The sequence below is a fragment of the Nymphalis io genome, chromosome 2, assembly GCF_905147045.1.
Source record: "Nymphalis io chromosome 2, ilAglIoxx1.1, whole genome shotgun sequence".
NCBI lineage: Eukaryota > Metazoa > Arthropoda > Insecta > Lepidoptera > Nymphalidae > Nymphalis > Nymphalis io.
This window is the reverse complement of record NC_065889.1, coordinates 12,548,252-12,566,349: the sequence shown is the minus strand read 5'-3', so window position 1 is coordinate 12,566,349 and position 18,098 is coordinate 12,548,252.

Below are 18,098 nucleotides of genomic sequence, written 5' to 3'. Positions count from 1 at the left end.
CATGAGCCGGAGAAGAATTATAAACGCAAATTGAACACATGTAAACTGAGCGTACTCGCTAGTATTTTAACTAACGATCGTAGTTACGATCCATATTATTTTTCCACTATACAAACACGTCTTTTCCGTGAAGATTAAATTAAAATAGTAGCGGAAAACTCTTCGACTTTCTTTAGATTTAAATGATAAAAAAGGTTTTACACTCAACGGGTTTTGTTAGAAAACTTCTTGGCAGTGGTTTTAATAATCTAATGCAATTTAATGACGCAGTTTTAAAGATAACAGAAACTTTGCAGATATATATATATGCCTATGACAATAAAACGGTTGATATTATTTTAATAAGCTCAACTAGCACAGATAAAAATATAAACAATGATAGTAAAAAAACGTACAATATAATACAAAAATATCCGAGTAAATGGAGAAAAACAATAATTTATTATAACTATTAAATGTATTAATCATGTAACTGGACAATGAAATTATGAAAACGGACCATCGGTTATAACTAGGTAGACATTCTGAAAACTGACTTAAATCCAATAATGTCAAAATTGCTTACCGTGTCTGAAAAAATAATGAAAAAATTATGAATGTCACTTAAAGATGAACAGCTCCAGTTTAAAAGACCAACTTTAATCGGAAAAGTAATTAAAGAATTACACGTAAACTAAAATAAATATTCAATTATTTTTATTACTGAATATACCTATATGTCATATTACTGAATTCATTAAATTAATTAAAAATTAAAAATAATGCTAAGTATATCACTTTGCCCATAGGCTATGATGGGTCGCGCCCATACGTATGGTTATCGTATATCCCAACGCTAGAAAAATGCTAGTTGCGCTAGTAAAAATATAAGCATTAAAATTAAAAATTGTTAATAACACAATCACATATCGGTTCCTAATTTTGTGATTTAATTTATTATATTCAATTAGTTCCAGCAATCTAGAATTTGTTAATAAAATGGCAACAACGCCATCTAGCGAAAACTAGCATTACTAGGAACCACCGTCTCGACCAAACAAACTATCTGATCTCATCGGTCAGAAATTAGGCTATAACAAACATAAACAATTATACATACGTACGAGTATAAAATACAGCTTATGCCTGCAGTCGCTTGTATAAATTTCAGCTTATCGCTGTCCTATATGTCATTCGTTTGGCACCTTTAATTAATACCTTATCAGCCGATAGATTTGAGAGACACAAAGTCTTAGTAACGAACTTATTAATTAATTAAAGAATGACTTTATTTACTGTACTAAATTAGATCAACAGTATAATCTCATTAACAAAACTTACTCATTAACCATCGCTTACATCGCCAATGCGCCACCAACCTTGGGAACTAAGATGTTATGTCTCTTGTGCCTGTAATTACACTCGCTCACTCACCCTTCAACCCACAACACAACAATAACAAGTACTGCTATTTTGCGGTTGAATATCTGATAAGTGAGTGGTACCTACCCAGACGGACTTGCTCACGGTCCTACCACCAGTAATATATGCGAATAAAGCAACTTCGATCCAGCATTTTTTTTTAAAATCGAACGGCCTTATAAACTTTGCTTAGCGGCTCTCAAGTTAAATACCGATTACGCTCTCTGTCATTATTTGACATTCGAAATATGAAGACACACCATTGTTTAACTAATCGCTCTCGAAGCTTAATAAAATCATTAATGCTTATGTGTTCGTATCCATGTATATTTTTACATATAATACTTTTTACATACCATTTAAGTACTTTCACACGAGTATTTTTAAACTTAAGATTATATTTAAGGACCAAATAGGTACTTTTTTCATCAATCATATTACAAGAAGTATAAATAAGAATTTCAATGAAACTCATCATAACATATTGTATTAAAGATAACAAAAACATCTAGATTTCATTCGTTGTGTGCTTCTTATGAAATGTATATAAATTTAATTGAATAATACGCATAATTTACGATTAAGTTATCAAAATTATCATGTACTATAAGTTATCAAAATTACCATCTCCTCAAAAAGGGAAAGGAGGTCTTAGCCCAGCAGTGGGACATTCACAGGCTGTTACTGATTTATTAACGTATTTTATCACTAGTTTTTAACTTGCCAATTTTTTAAACTTAAACGCACCTACCGTAATTATATATACATACAAATATCTTGAACCAGGAAGAATTGAATTTACACAACAATTATTATACCTTCACTTCTTCAGTATATACTAGATTACGCCAGGTATAAAAAGTAACTTATATTTCTCCTTAGGGTTCAAGCTTGCTTCATACATCAATTTTATCAAAATTGGTTCAATGTTATTTCCCATTTATAATATTGGTATGTATAAATAATTTAAATATCTGTAAGGCAATATTCACGAAGTTCAGATACATAATTTATTAGTATATTGTGTCGCGTACTATTTCAATTGTTGTGCAATAACATGTTAATAATTTTAAATCTATATATCTATTATATTAATAAAAAATATAATAAGATAACTTTTTTTCTACAACATCGTTTACCTTCTTTTATTCATTATAAATAAATTGATTTTAAAATATAAAATGCGTTTATGGTGTGAAATGTTGGTTGATGAAATGAATAAAAAAGTGACATAAAGCCGCGAACTAAAGCTATAATTTAAAGAATAAAATTTATAAAAATACTAGTTTTCACACGTCCGCATATTAGTTGGCGTGGGGGACAGGTCGATTTCAAAAATCGCTAAAAATTCAAAATAAATAAATATATTTTTCATTGAAAAGTTTTATATGTATTTAGAAATTATTTTTTATTTATTCTAGTGTACACAATATGGATGCGAGTTTATTATGTTATAGGTAGGCGGGCAAATGGGCCACCTGGTGTTAAGTGGTCACCACCGCCTATAGACATTGGCGATGTAAGAAGTATTAACAATTCCTTACATCTCCAATGCGTCACCAACATTGGCAAATAAGATTTTATGTCCCTTGTGCTTATTACACTGGCTTGTATATCTGAAGAGTGAGTACCCAGACAGACAAACTCCTATCACCTAGCAGTTGTAGCGAGGGCTAAGAGAACTGTTTCGTTTGTAATATAATGTTAGCTTTACTACTACTACAAAGATACGATAAGTAATAATTGGTTGTACCCAGCCAAGCTTGCACAAAGCCCACCTTGTACTTGTTATAGATTTGAAGTTAATTGTTTCAATATTCGTCGAAACGAAGGAAGTCAAACAAGGATGCTCTTTGTTACGATATGTCAATGTGTCAAGTGTTCAACACCGCAGATACATTAGCATTGTAACAAATATTAACCATCTGTTATATCGCCATTATGCCACCGACCTTGGGAGCTAATGTCCCCCTTGTGACATTTAGTCCCCCTGTTCCTGAAGTTACGCAGATCGCAAAACACACTTTCGCCTTTATAACATTAGTAAAAAACGTATCGTTCTTTATCGCGTGACAAATCAAATAATTGCGTTTCAGAAGGGACGTGACAATCGCGTTAATTTACTTTTTCGGATGGAATTTCGTGAAATACTGCTATCAGTTTCGCGATCAAAATAAAACCTTCCGGTGTTCAACGCTTTAGGGTTACGTGTGGTTTTTACTACCTATTATCCTATATTATCATGTTATTCTATTGGTAATGAGATTATACGGAATTAAATTAATACCAAATTGACGTGTCGTCCTAAGTGTGGTATTAAACAACACTAGTAATTTGACAGGTTATTGCGGTTAAATATTTTTTTTATAAAATAGGTAGGCGGACGAGCATATGGGCCGCCTGATGATAAGTGGTCACCAACGCCCATAGAGTTTGCCATTGTAAGAAATGTTAACCATCGCTTACATCACCAATGCGCCACTAACATTGGGAACTAAGATGTTATGTCCCTTGTGCCTGTAATTAGAGAGTGTTCTCACTCATCCTTCAAACCGGAACACGACTATAACTAGTACTGCTGTTTTGCAGTAGAATATCTGGGTGGTGCCTACCCAGACGAGCTTGCACAAAGCTCTACCACCAGCGTATACCAAAGTAATTCATTCAGCGTACACAAAAGTAATTCTATCATATTTACATAAAAGTAATTCTATCACATCAAGTCAGTTGTCATCTTTTATCTCTAAAAAAATCATAAATGTGCAATCTAAGGCTTTAATAATTTAGTAGACAAAACTATCTAATTATAAAAATAAGATATATGCTCTCGATAAGTTATCAGGCGTCAGGAAATGGAATCAGGTTTATTAATATGATTATATTAATAATATAAATAGAATAAGGCTAGATTCACATAATTAAGTCTACTTCTGCTTAAACAACGAACTGCTTGAGTTCTCAAAGTACAAAACTATTAACACTTTCCGTCTACGGAACTTGAAGTAAAAATTCCTCGGTCGCAGATTTCGTACTGGAATCAAGCAGACATTACTTTCCTTGAAGCGCAGCGCCGCGACAAACTTTCATTTTAGCGGTAAAATTTTTATACCGCTATCTGATAAATTCTTTTTGTTTGAACTTCATGATTTAGACTTTGGATTGTAAACGAGATAAAATAAATATTATTCGGATAAGGCACATTTTTATATAATAAAACTACGTTACTTACATCCAAAAATCAATTTCGATTATATAAAAGTGGTTTTATAAGCTAAATTAAAATATATTCTTTGTAGGATTAAATTCAATAATAAAGCTTTCTCGTAAGTGTTTAGAGCCTGAACTCAAACAAACATTAAATAACACTGAAATAAAAAAAACAGGCAGTCATAGGAACTGCCAATAGAAGTGAAAATTGTTAAATATATTTGTACAATTTTTACATCTATTGGCACTCCAAGTAGTATTTCTATCTCATTTTATTATATAGCTTTTTATTCAACAAAATACACTATTTCGCAAACTCTGTACAAAATATTAATACAATTTAATTTAAATAAATAATAGTTAAAATACTATTTGTATGTTATTTGTATGTTAGTATTAACATAAATTTCAATCACTCTACTTTTTAATTTCCACAATAATTAAATAATTTGTACTTTCAACGAATTCATTATATTAACATAAGCATGTCGGTGACGCGAACTCACGAGTCTGTCCCTTACGATAAACCAGCGCATCGCTCCTACTGAAGTTTACATTTCAAAAACTCGTAAGAAAAGTGCCGTGGGTAGACAAGAGTGTACCAATTTTCTTAAATGAAGCAAATTTGCTTCCCCAGAAATCTATTAGTCTCACCCTTCACGTTAACGATTTAAGTTTAGGCAATAAGAAGAAAAATCTTTATAGAAAGGAGAATTTTCGATTAGTCTACCTTGTAATATTTTTGTTCTTATGTATTATATATACAGAAAAAAAGTAACATAAATTAGCGCCTGCACGTACCCTGAAACAAAATTATTATTTTTTTGTTTACTTTCTAAACGCATTTGTATTCGTATTCATTTTGATAATAATTCTCTTATATTTCATTTTTTCTATTTATACATATATATATACTATATTACGTAATTATATTTTTTATTTATTTATTTTTTTTTTCTATTTCTTCTTGTTTATTAATTTTCGAACTGCTTAATAAAACAATACCTTAAGCCGAATTAAAACTTGTGGCCCCAATCACCGTTATCCACTTAACGTTCAGAAACTTGAACAATTTAAATTTCAAACTCGATTGATATTCGCGCTTTATTTTTCTTTTTCCTTATACTTTTCTGTATTAAATAAACGTATATTTTACAGGAGAATAATTAATTTAAGATCACGAATACGTAGTAGCGTGACTTTCTTTTTGTTTATTTGGAACGCCTGATTTTTCGGCCTTTACTGGTAATAGCGGAATGGCATTAGCGACCTAATTTATGATATAAACGTCTATGGTAAAGGCGGAAGAATTTTCAAAAAGATGGTTAATATTTCTTACTATACCAATGTCTATGGGTGGTGATGATCACTTACCACCAGGTGGCCCATTTGCTCGTCTACATACCTTATTCTATAATAATGTCCTCCAGACCGATTTCGGCCACGGCGGCCAATCTCAAGAGAGATTAGCTAACTACGCAGGAGATATTATAGTGCACAAGGTTGTGCGCAAGATGGGACGGCAATCCGACACGACACATTGTAGCAGCGTGGTGGAATAAGCTCCACTTTAGCCTTTGGCCTTAGCCCAGCAGTGGGACATTAACAGGCTGTTTCTTATCCAAAACTACAATCTACAATAACATACATCCAGATGTTCATCCGTTTCAAACGTATTGCAGCATCCCATTTATATAATGGTCTTGGTTAACGATATTGCGTATAAAAGTATGATATTAAGCGCCATAACATTTAATGGATCCGTACGGGGCTGACCTTGAACAGACGTCAACGTCTATATTACGACCTATTGATATTTATAACGACTATATATACTTTTAATAGTGATATTATTAACCTATTTGATTCTATTGTCTTCTATTTTTCTAAATAAGGATAATAATTATAATATATTGGAGACATTATTTGGACACACACGGCCATCTGATCCCAAACTAAGCAGAGCTTGTACGATGGAAGCCAGACAACTGATATACAACATATTATACTACTTTTCTTTAGTAAATACATACTTATATAGATAATTAAACCCAGACTCAGGACAAACAGAGATGTTCATCCACACAAATGTCTGCCCTGGGTGGGAATCGAGCTCACAAGGATAGTTTCTTGAGTTATTATTTTGGTAATATTTCGGGAAACAAAACAGATGCAATCGACTCTAAACGTGCTTAATTATTTATTTATTACCTGATAATCGATTGTTTTATAACTTGTATTACTTATGTACAACATTTCATATCTATCCTGTTGATTGTTGAGGAGTTCTTTCGTCTGAAAACAAATCTTACAATCAGGTCAGGTCTAACCTTATAAGTGTATTGCCATTATAACCGAACCAAAAAAAAATTTCAACTCCGTAGAATAAGTGGAAGTTGTTCTAATTTGGTTTACAAAATTTGACCTAAACATGCAAGTTCAATTTCAACTTTGCGTCATTTTGTTGCTATTGCAATTATTTTAAAAGAATTTCCAATCACTTTAAGTTAACGTTGTTTTCAATTTAAGTTGCCGTGTTGTCCAACGTGTATTATTTCTTTTTGTATTTTGTAACTTGGACTATTTTTTACAAAATGTCTCATATTTTTTCTCACTTTCCACTTAGTTATAATGCTACAAATTGAATTTCCGGTCTGCTCAAGTAATATTAGATTTTCCTTTTGAACCATTTAGATGTAACTGTTCTCTCTCTTGTCTTGTAAGATTGCCGCTTCATCGATTTAAAAGATTAAGGGAATAAAGAATGCACTATTGTTTACACACACACACATAAACATGTAAACTAGAATTCTCTCTTCTCCTGCGAAATCGTATCGGCTAAGTCTGAAATTAAAAAAGGACTTTCATGGTAACAACCAATTAAATATTGTTTTAATGCTTTTTATTCATTCATTTTATAAAAAAGCAATAAAATTTTGCTTATTAATTTTAATTAAATTAAATCATTTGTGACGTAGCGCAAAGTAACTGGTTCGTTATTTAATTATTAATATCAATCGCAATTATAAACGTCTTCAAATAGTCATTCTGATTGCGAGAAAGAAACGCTTGCTTGCTTTTTTAAGCCACTTGTCACGGATTTAATGTATAGTTCGTCAAAGAAATTATATATAATATGATATTATAATATGATAAAAATGTGTACCCAACCTCGGGAACTAACAATGTCACTTGTGCCTGTCGTTTCAATCCCTTACTCACACTTCAACCCGAAACACAACAATATTAAGTATTGCTATTTGTCGGTAGAGTATCTGATCAGTGGATAGTACCTACCCAGTCTACCTTGCACAAAGCCCTACCATCAGTAGAATAGACAGAGTAGAGGTTTGCACAAAGCTTTCAATACTAAGTTACCATCAAATACTAAGTTTATGAAAATCCTCCACATTTGTCCACCAATCCGCATTATGGCTGCGTGATAGAATAAACTTCAAAACCTTCTTCTCACTCAAAAGGAGAGGAATTTATAGCCCAGCAGTGTGACATACAAACTGTCACTGTCAAATAATGTTGGTATTATTAAAATAAGAAATTTTAATTTAAATGTAAATATCAGGCATAATATTGTTTATTATTTGCAAAGCAATAAAGTGATTTAAATGATTTAAAGGCGTAAATATTGTAAAACCACTTCGGAGCGCCCATTACAACATAATTAAAGAACTAAGTTTGTCTTTCTAACGACTTGGAAAGTGTGGGTCGTAATGTTATTTTCCGTTTCTCATTTGCATCTACTCAACGTATTAATTACTGGGAAATTGACTTTAGACATTTGAAATACGTAATTATTTAGTTATTTATTGAAGACTATATTTTACATTTAAATTATTGCTTTTTTATAAAACAAGTTAATTCTTAAAAATTCTAATAGGTTCTATGTGTATTTGTCATCGTTAAACTAATTTGGTCTTTGTTACAATATAATATGAGCGCTTATCACAATTGCCTCTTCTCGTGTTCATCCATTTATAAGCTTGTCTGTACTTGACTGCGTCTGTATGTATACTCACAATTACTTTAGTCTAGCCAATTGTAATAAAGCCATCTTATCATGTTTGTTTTTTTTTTATGTTGTCGGTAGGTGGACGAGCAAATGGGACACCTGATGGTAAGTGGTCACCTCTGCCTATAGACATTGGCGATGTAAGAAATAATAACCATTTCTTACATCGCCAATGCGCCACCAACCTTGTATTATATATTTGATTTATTGGTTCTATTTTAAATTGTATAAAGAATCTAAATTGGTATATTAAGCTATGTATATTATGTTTTACGTATAGTATTTAATTATTAACATTAGCTATTTTGATTGCCTTTTTGCAAATTCATGTTATGTGATTTTCGTATGTCAATATAATCATTTGGTATCATCTGGTTAATCTAATGTCAGAGCCAGGAGATGAATAATGTTCGTACTCAGCCGTTACTGAGAACTCTCTAGAGCTTGGATTTTTTGATTAATCATATTTAGTTAGAGCAATAACTTTTATTTGAATGTTAAGTTAGCTTGTAATTTGTATACTTTGTAACACTATTTTTATATACGAAATTAGACAATGTATTTCTTAGTATGTAACGTTGATTTCCTAATAAATAAATAACATTATTTTATGTCATCTTTAATTCAATCATAATACAGAAAAATTCTATACGGTACAATCTTTTAACCTGATACTCAAGGCGATAATAAAGTTGTATAATAATACAGATTAAATAAATGACGACATTTTGAAGTCATTCGACGCCATGTTACGAGACAATTTATCTCGATGCAATTACCGACGACATAGGCTACACCTATGCGTGTGGGATGTGTAATTTGCCAAGATTACTGCTTAAAGCTAGGGACATACAACCGTAAGCAGCAAATTTATTTACATAAAGTCCCCTCCATTTTAAAACTAATTTACTCTTGGGCAACAGAATAGTATACTATTCTCTGTGATTTTCTCAAATAAATCTTCTTTGGGCGTGACGAGGGCTCAATTTACCGGCGAATTTAAGTACAGTAGTACTATTCTGTCAAGACTCACTTCATTACTCATCCATGAAATAATGACAACCGACTTATGGCGATATACTATTTTAATATGTGTATTCTTAAAATGTTATAATTTTATTATTATGGTCGAATATCACTTATTGATATTTCACAACCGTTTTCCGCGATGAGTTTCATGTTTTCTCTCACAGAAAAGCCCTAATAGCCACATTTAAACCATATACGTCTTTATACGTTATAATTGATCTTTAGAGGTAATTTAGAATCTTTTCTCTAGAAACACAGATGTAGAACACAGAATGTTAGAAAGTCACACGAGATTTTGTCAAAAAAAAAATATAATTGAGCCATTGAATACATGCATAAGAGACATAACATCTTAGTAACTAAGTTTGGTGGCCAATTGGCTCAGTGGATGGCAGTGGAAAACTATTTAAAAAAAAATTATAACATTTTATATGATTATATATGTCAAAACAGTGTATCATCGTAAATCGGTTTACGTCATTTGTGAGATACGAAGTGAGTTCATACAGAATACCCAGCCGACTCAAATTATCGTGTACACCAACCATTACTTTCCAAGGATATGTTCTCACTACAATACATATTAATTGTAGCAATAAATATGAACGTATTTGCATGAAAATTGTTGCTTTTCATACAATGTATCTTCTTTGCAGTCAGTTTATAATTCTAACCTTTTATTATTGCCATAGTTTTTTTTTTTCAAATTATATATTTCTGACGTTTTGCAACGTTTTTTGTTTTGAGCGCTGCCGAAATCTTTCTCGCGAAGAACAAGAAGGAGTATTCAAAGCTGACCACTACTGACTGCCAACCTTCGCTAGTCGGAGTGGCACTCGAAGAAGAAGAAGAACACGCAGCAATTGGACGTTTAAAAAAAGTTGACTCGGAGTAAGTGTGCAATAATTACATAAAATCAAAACCAAAATTTTATTTCATAATATAGGTTCTACCGAGAAAAACCGATAAAGAAATTTCAGAAGTCACACTTTTTCACCAAACGTAATAATAAAATCAACGTATATCAACTCCAACTCAATCAGGAGGCCTTAGCACAGCAATGGGACATTTACAGGCTGTTATTTTACTTTACTTTACTTTATATCAACTCCAAGCTTATTTATCATCTTTATTTTATATTATCAATATAAATATGGCTTTACATAATTGATAAATTTTAATAAAACTTATTATATATGTTTCTTTAACACATTACAACACCTTGTATTATTCCTATTTCTTCCTCCATTGTCCAATTTTTGCTCGGATTGGAAATAATCGGCATTGCGAATCAACAGCGAAATTCTTTTAATATTAATTTGTATATACACTCATACATGTCATCAAAATGAATAATTATTATGAAAATAAAAGTTTATCATTACAATAAAATAATCCGGATCACAATAATCTAGAAAATTATAAAAGTACCGTATCGTTTCTATATTCAAAATATTTATTTTAATACTGAACTCATCTTAACAGTCTGAACATTTAGAACGGAACTGTTAGAGCTGTAATTTGACGCAATACTTTACTCGTACAATATAACGCCACTAAAGTGGTCCATTATTTTGCCCCTCCTATTTTTGTAACACAAAACAGGCTAACCTAAAAAATATGCAATGTTATTTTCATGTAACTGTGATTTTCTTGTGACTGTGATTTTAGTGTCCGTTTTATAAAAAAATTCATTCCTATTTTAAATTTATTGAATTATTTAAATACGATTCATCCAATAAAACTTTTTTATATTGTTAATTGAATAATTATGTTACGGCTCGGGTTACGTAAATTGTTTGACGATGCAGTTTTTTGTTCGAGATGTTTCTAGAACCGCTCCAGGGAACGTGATAGCGAGAATAAATGTGTGTGCAATTTACGCTACTTTCATTTAACAATTTATAAAATAAACTTTATTTTTCATATTGTTTTAGATTTTTGGGCAAAGGAAGAAATTAATGGTACGTACCCAATAATTTCTTCCTTTGCCCAAAAATCTATAGTATCTAATAAGAAGTATACATTTACAAGTATATATTAATTTATATTCATTTCATTTTATAAATATAGAATAGGCAGCCACTGAAGCCGAATAAATTTAATTAAATCGTAACTGTAAAAAAAAGTACGAGGATCTAACTATATTTAATAGTTTCTCTTGACAATAACGTTTCAACATAAAAAATAATTGGAATCTCGAAGGACAGAAATATTTCGAGTGTCCCTGCGTCAGACAGCTCTTGGCTTCAAGAATTCTTGACCAAATAAATAAACGGATGAACTTTAATGGCATTAAATACTACATATAAAAGAATGTCATTAATTAATAAACAAATAAATAAAAAATATAACCAAGATGGAGTGGTTAGAACGCGTGAATCTTAACCGATGATCCTGGGTTCAAACCGGGCAAGCACCACTGAATTTTTATGTACTTAATATGTGTTTATAATTCATCTTGTGCTTGACGGTGAAGGATGTTTTCCTTAATTTGTGAGGAAACCTGCCTGTGTGTTTCATTGAAATTCTGCCACATGTGTATTCTACCAACCCGCATTGGAGCAGCGTGGTGGAATAAGCTCCAAACCTTCTCCTCAAAAGGGAGAAGAGGCCTTAGCCCAGCAGTGGAAAATTAACAGGTTGTTACTGTTACTGTAAATAGATGAATATACTTTCGGAGAACACAACCGAATACAATTAATCAAAGTGTGATAAATTATTATAATTACTTATGATAAGATTATTAAATTAATTCCTCTATCAGACTTAACCTATATCTGTCTGTACCTGCGTAACTGAAAATATTCTATAATTGGTTTTAATGTATTTATTATTTAATAGTTATAACTTTTTTAAATGAAATCTGTAGGCAACCCTGCGAATGAGCTGCAGATGGTAAGTCACCACCGCCCATAGACATTGGCGCTAAAAAATATAAAACATTACCAACGCCAATGCGCCACGAATCTTGGGAACTAAGATGTTATGTTCCGTATGCATGTAGTTTAAGTTTGTTTGGTTGTATAATATTTGTATACTTACCCAGAAGAGGTTACTGTCGATTTTAGTATCTGTACTCAACATATCTTCTAATATAAATATTTGAATGAGCCATTGTAACTACAGGATAACTTAGTTCGGAAGGTTGGTGGCGCATTGACGACGTAAGGCATGGTTAATATTTACATATATACAAGCATATACTTACAGTGCCAATGTCAAGTGGTGATCACTTACCAATAAGCCCAGTCTGCCTAAAAATTATATCTAAAGTAATAAAAAGAAAATAATAACTTTTTCTTGTTTTATTATTAAACATTTGACAATAGAGACAAAAAAAAAATTAACTTGTTATTTATTAATTTTATAATATAATAAAGATCAATTTAAAATAAAAATAGACGTAAATTTTACGACGAATAATATAATATCATTATTGACGGGCCGGTTGGCGTGGTTGGTAGATTGCCTTGCCTTTCACGCCGAAGGTTGTGGGTTCGATTCTCACTCAGGACTGACATTTGTGTGCATGAACATGTCTGTTTATCCTGAGTCTGGGTGTAATTATAATATTATTAATTAGTAGTATGTATTTACAAAAGTATATATGTTTATATCTGTCGTCTGGTTTCCATAGTACATGTTCTGCTTAGTTTTTTTTATTTTTTTAAATATATAAGCCAGCGCTTGACTGTTATCACACCTGATGGAAACTGATGATACAGTCTAAGATGGAGCGCGCTTGCCTAGTAGATGCCTATTCACTCTAGACTTTAGAATCAGATGGCCGTGTGTGAATAATGTCCCAGGATATTATATTATTATATTAAATTATATTTATTAAATTATTAATATTATATTAAATTATATTATTAAATTATATTATATTATATTATTATATATATATATATAATATAAATTTTATAATAAGTTATATACAAATATTGTTAAATTAATGTTAATGAACATTAATATATATATATTATATATATATATATGTTTATATATAGCTTATTTTAAATATTTAATTCTTAAAAAAAAAACAAATGTACTCGTATTCGTTCAAAAATAAAATATCAATTTTCGAACAACCTAATATAATTACCGAGATATTATTTTTATTTTTGCCACAAATAAAGTGAACAAAATTGACCTAAAATTATTTTTAAGTCTACACTCGAAATACCAATATATTCTAGGTGCTTTTAGAATGGAGCTATTAAGGCAACTTGCGCACTACTGACTACTAATGAGCCCTGGCTATCGTGTGTAACAGCTTTTACGAGAGCGTTTAGAAGCCTTCGCAGCACATTTGCAGTTCCCAAATCTTTATTAAACTACACATTCTAAGAGTTTGTGAAACTTTTATTAAAATACAAAAACCATCTTTTTCATATGAAACATTTTAAGTATCAGCAAATTGGTAATTGTGATTCATATTATTTAATAATTAGATTTCTTAAGATATTTGTATATAACTATTAGTTTGCATCTAATTTCCGAGTCAGTTAATGGGTTTAATAAAAATTTTATAACATTTTTATTTGATGAAAGGGCTTTGTGCAAGCCGCCTGAGTAAAACAGCACTATTTCATATTGTTTTATTACAGTATGATAGGTTAATGAGCTATAGTATCACAGGAACTTCTTAGATCCCAAGGTTGATGGCGCATTGGCGATGTAAGTGATGATTAACATTTCTAATAATGTCTATAGGCGTTGGTGATCACTTAACATCCGGCGGCCTTTTTTATAGAATAGGAAGGCGGACGAGCATATCATAAACAGAAAATGAAGCGCAATGAAATAATTTTAATAAAACACTAATCTCTGAAGTAAGAGTGTAGTTACAGCAAAGAACTCTTATCTTGGTGGAAAGTTTATTCCATCATGTTGCTGATACACATATCACACATATAGCAGAATTTCACCCAACACAACTTCCTCGCGAAGTTTTTCTTCACCAGCAAGCAAGATGTTTCAATTTGGACCCGCAGTCTTCGGTTAAGATTCTCGCGTTCAAGCCACTGGACAAATCGTCAAATCACGGTGCAGTGGGTATTTTACATTTTCAACTTCCTTCAACTCTCGTGTAAAATATAGCTCAGTCAGATTCACTCTTTTCAATTTGTCGCTATCGGCTACGCGTCCCGCACATTCCACTCTGAATTGAAATTCGGTTACGCCATTTGTGTTTCCCCTAACATTGACATCTGCTATTCGGTTCGATGCGTGAGCGAGAAGTGTTGCATAACTTATAGGACCCGAGCTTATATATTTCGATTTTTAAAAAGCCTTTTTCAATCTTTTTAACCGTCAATTCTTCTGTATATTTTTTTAGTACGCCAGGTATAACATATTATGTGCCGATTTTGGTGATTTTATGCTTAAATGAACCCAACATACATAACTCAACTCGACTGTCTCGTTGGTCTAGTGGCTTGGTGTAAGGCCGCAGACCCGGAGGTTAATTCCCAGTACGGGCCAATAAAAAGTTATTGAATTTTTCTGTCAGAAAATTGTCAGTAGCAGCCCGGAATCTGGAAGTCGGAAGTGTGTCTGCGTCCCGTGCCTCGGAAATCACATAAAGCCGTTGGTCCTGCGCCTGAACGCTTTCCGGTTATGTAGGATTGCCGTCCCATCGGATTATGAAAGTAAGGGAATAGAGAGTGCACCTGTGTTTGCGCACACACTTGTGAAAGACATTATAGTCTCCTGCGTAGTTGTCTACTCTCTCTCGAGATTGGCCACCGTAGCCGAAATCGGTCTAACTCATTTTCAATTTAATTAAAATTGTATATAATATTTTTTAAACTTTCACTTGAAACGACAATTAGATCTCATTTTCTTTTTTAAAAAAAAAAATTTATATACATATTTTTTTTAGACAAAATTCCTCCAACTTTTGTATGAAATTGATTATTTTTTTAAGCGCTTAATAAAGTATATTACTATTTAAGGACGTTACTTAGAAAAAATGTAAATGTATAAGACTACATGACAATACTTATTGAATATCTCTTGTAGAACGTACTATTTATAAGTACAACTACTGCAAGTTGTTATAATAGTCGCATTATAAGATCATTTCAATGTGTTCGAATAGAATCGGAATTTTTTAATAAATCTGGAGTTTCAATCGCGAATAGTTTCAATATTGCTAGCTCAGATATTCCAATGTTTTTAGACTCTAACTTTTTCCGACGCGTCGCTGCAGTATTTTATATGCATAAATTTACTACGAAACTGTTTTTTGTCTGTTCGAAATTTATCAAATATTTTATGTTATGAAACTTTTGTTATGTTTTAAAGAACGTGTTCTGTTTTAACTCTTTATAATTGCGATGTTATACAAATAGCTGCACTATGATATATCCTCACTGATTTCGATCACGGCGTTTATCATCCAAAGATGAATTGCTGACTGAGAACGTTGCTCTCTTTATTAACGAACAAAATCTCGATACGTCTGAGGAAGTTTCAATCACAGGAAAAATGGGTTTACGTGTATAATAAGGCAAGGAATTATTAATACTGTCTACTTCTAAGCTGTCTGACTACGGGCAAACGACAACAGTCTACAACAGGTGCAAGAGACATAACTTCGTTCAGAAAGGCGGTGGCGCATTGACGCTGTAAAATATGGTTAATATTTCTCACAGTACCAATTCCTATTCAGGTGAACCATTACCATCAGGTGATCCATACTAGGTATTTTAAATTAAAATAGAACTATAAACTGTTGGTGAGATTTATCAAATGAATGTATATTGGCCTGATCCGGGCATTGAACCCAGGTTATTTCGAAATATTTTCTTTTGCTGATAAAACTATGAAACAAAAAAAAAGTTAATCATTTGTCAAACAAGCGAAAAAGATACTACATGGCTTTGCTTTTCTTATTTATTTATATTAAATTAGTCTTAAGGTTTAGAACTTAAACGCAAAGACCTTCTATTAAGTGCTAAATCAAAGAGTTTGTAGGGCACTTTGTACACACCTACACAAGTCGGGGATTAAGATTGTTTTCGTGTGGTGCTATGCAAATTGGGGAACTGTCTTAGCTCTATAGGGCTGTTAATAAACCTTCCAACCTAGTTAAGCCATTCTTAATAGATGCTCCAAGTATATTATTAAGATATTTCTGTAATATGTATACCGTTTTATGATAAACCCCTTCAATTTAAAATTCAATATTTCTCGTTATAATCTTCGACAAGTTAATGATATTTGACATATAAATCAATGAATATAAAAATAATATACGTTTGTCGGTATTTTTCACTGCTCTAAGTAAAGTTTCAACCAATGACACGTTATTTATTAATAACAAAAAAAGATCTATATGGAAAACAAAAGTAAAATTATATTAGTATTTTATAAGATAAAAGAAAAAAATAGACGGTTGAAGTAATAATTTCTTTTCTTCTAAAGCGCTGCCAACTATGGATTTGTTTCTTGTGGTTCGTCGGCTCAGCCTCCATTTAAATCAGAACGAAGCAATGCATGAATATATTTCAATGTAGAACTACTGATAACTAGTAAAACATCTACCCGGTAGTGTCAGACGAGCTGAAAGTCATATCATCAGATCATTAAGTAGTCTTCTAACTGAGTTTTCATAATATTAAAATATATTATATATTTATTTAAACCTATTTATTTATGCTTATTTTTTAATCTTATATAGCTCGATATAAGCCAACACCAAAAAGTAATTTAAATAACAAATAACTTCAATGTAATCGGCCAATTCGTCGCAATAGTCTTTTTTTCTGGATTCCAATTTTATGAGTGCACTTTGCGGATGCGTGCCACACAGAGCTGGTTCTACATGACGGGTGCTTATTGTCATCAATTCAGCGAAACGTATTGTCACATATATTTTTCAATGACACCTACGCACCAATAAAGCGTTTTACTAGTTGACACATTGACAATGTCTTTCTTCCGTTTTAATACTTTTTTGTATTTTTTTTTTAATTTAGACAGGTAGACTGGCAAGTGTACCGCTTGATGGTAACCACAGTCTATAGACGTACGTCACAGCACCATCACGTTACGTCATCAATGCACCGCCGTGGAAACTAGAATATTATATCTCTTGTGCCTGTAGTTACACTGGCTCGCTCACCCTTCAAACCGGAATACAAGAATACTAAGTGTTGCTGTTTGGAGGTAGAATATATGATGGTGATGAGAATATGGAATATATAAGAACATCGACCATCTATTACCCAAATACAGCCGGAGAAAGACGTGCAAAGCAACTGAATAACATACTCTCCGACATACGGGAGTGCAATACTGGGCAGTGTTCGCTACTTCGCAAAAAACTTATATTTTCTTTTACAAGTAGTTATATCACAAAATCACTTTCTAATTATAATAATTAATGTTTTTAAAAAAATCTAGTTTTTTATTTAAAAAG